Here is a 2318-nt window from a genome sequence, read left to right on the forward strand (position 1 = left end):
TCACTTTATCTCCCGGAGAAAAACCTTCAGTGGGAATTTTCTTGTTTCTCTACCCTCTTGGCAATTTCCCTACCATTCTTCCCTTTCTCTTGAGGATTTCTTCATTGACCCTTATGCCAGGAGGATCCTTCTGATCTGTTTCCATTGATTCTTGTGGCTTTAACTCTTGCAACTCTTGTTTGCCTTCCAAGGACTGTTTTAGAGTTTCAGCTGCTGGATTACTTTCCTCCAAACACAGATGGTACTATCATCCTTAGGCTTTTCAGGTTCTGGTTCAGGCTCAGATGCAGGTTTGAAAACCTTGAAAATGAGCTGTTCATCATGTATTCTTAGAATTAGCTCTCCTTGTTCTACATCTATGAGCGCTCTAGTAGTGGCTAGAAATGGCCTGCCCAGAATGATAGGGTGTAAGTAGCTTTCCTCCATGTCTAAAATGACAAAGTCTGTGGGGAAGTAATAATCTCCCACTTTCACCAGCACATTCTCAACTACCCCTTCAGCTTGCTTCTGAGTTTTGTCAGCCAGTTGTATGATTACATCAGTGGATCTCACCTCATTCAGTTGTAGCCTCTTCATAAGAGTTAGAGGCATCACATTTATGCTAGCTCCTAGATCACAGAATCCTCTGTCAATTTTTGTTTCCCCTATGATGCAGGGGATATGAAAACTTCCTGGGTCTGTTTTCTTAGAGACTGTGTCCTTCTTGATGAGGGCACTGCATTCTTTGTTCATTCTTACCGTTTGTCCTCCCTTCAAAACTCTTTTCTTGCTCAACAATTCCTTTAAATACTTGATATGTGTAGGCATCTGCTGGAGAATCTCAAGAAAGGGAATATTGATATGGAGAGACTTAAATGTCTCTAAAAACCTTGAATAGGTTTTCCCTTTTTCACCTCCTCCCAACCTCTGAGGAAATGGTGCTTTTGGTTGGTATGTTTCCATCGTGCCTTTTTGCAGTTCCTTGGCTTGATCAGTTTCACTTTCTTGCTTAGCTTCTTCCAAACCTTCCTTTAAGATTTCTGGCTCCTGTTCTGAGGGTCTGATTCCTTCTTCTTCTGAGACTTCCTTCAATATGGTGATGGCCTTGCAGTCTTCCCATCTCACTCCCTTTTGTGCCCCTTTAGGATTCTTTTCCGTGTCACTAGGGAACACTGCAGTTGACTTGGGGGCTTGTTGAGACAGCTCTCCTACTTGAGACTCCATCCTCTTTAGTCTTTCACCATGGTTCCTTAAGGTAGATCTCACATCATCCCTAAAGCTTTTCAATTCACTTACGTCCTGACCCATGTTCGCCAGCCTTCTTTCTATCCTGTTCAATTGATCTTGAAATTGTTGGTTCGGATTAGGTTGGGTAGGTTGACTATTTTGGCCATGATATGATGGTTGGGAGTAAGTGTTTTGTGTGGCTTGATATGATCTTTGGTTGGAGTTTTGGTATGTGGACTTGTTATGTTGGTTTTGCTGGTTTCCCCACCCAAAGTTTGGGTGGTTTTTCCAGCCTGGGTTGTAAGTGTTGGAATGTGGATCATATGGTTGCCTTTGTTGATTTCCTACATAATTGGCCTCTTCCCAATCACCTCCTTCAGTGCTTTCTTCCTCTTGATCTTGTGTGTGTATTGCAGCTACTTGCTTTGTTTCTAATTTCCTGGTGAGCTCTGCTAGTTGCTTGGCAAACACCTTGTTTTGGGCTAGAATTGTATCAACATGGTTCAGTTCCATGACTCCCTTAGTGTTGTGTCTCTCTGATGCATAGTAGTACTCATTCTCAGCCACTGTCTCAATCAATTCAATGGCTTCTTCCACAGTCTTTTTCCTGTTCAATGAACCTCCTGATGAATGGTCCACAGCCTTCCTTGATTCATAAGAAAGTCCATCATAGAAAATGTGCAATTGCACCCAGTCATGGAACATGTCTGGTGGGCATTTCCTTGTCAAATCCTTGAACCTCTCCCATGCTTCGTAGAGAGTTTCACCATCTTGTTGTCTAAAAGTCTGAACCTCAGATCGAAGCCTATTGACCTTTTGTGGGGGGTAGAAACGTGCCAGAAACTTGCTTTCCACCTCATCCCATGTTGTTAGGCTCCCCCTTGGGAATGATTCCAGCCACTTAGCTGCCTTGTCCCTAAGTGAGAATGGGAACAAAAGCAGTTTATAGGCATCTTCCTGGACTCCATTAGACTTCACAGTGTCGCAAATTCTCAGGAATTTTGTGAGATGTTGGTTTGGGTCTTCATTAGCACTCCCACCAAATGAACAATGATTCTCCACAAGTGATATTAGCTGTGGTTTGAGCTCAAAATTGTTGGCCTGAATGGTTG

General features: G+C 43.0%; 1 non-coding gene across 1 annotated transcript; it reads left to right on the forward strand.

Moving 5' to 3' along the window:
• The first annotated feature begins 1909 nt into the window (after positions 1-1909).
• On the forward strand, positions 1910-2013 carry LOC112782167 (small nucleolar RNA R71). Its single transcript, XR_003192903.1, has one exon. It is a non-coding gene; the product is annotated as a small nucleolar RNA R71 (small nucleolar RNA).
• The last annotated feature ends 305 nt before the right edge of the window (positions 2014-2318 follow it).

The sequence above is a fragment of the Arachis hypogaea genome, chromosome 19, assembly GCF_003086295.3.
Source record: "Arachis hypogaea cultivar Tifrunner chromosome 19, arahy.Tifrunner.gnm2.J5K5, whole genome shotgun sequence".
In the NCBI taxonomy this organism is placed as follows: domain Eukaryota; kingdom Viridiplantae; phylum Streptophyta; class Magnoliopsida; order Fabales; family Fabaceae; genus Arachis; species Arachis hypogaea.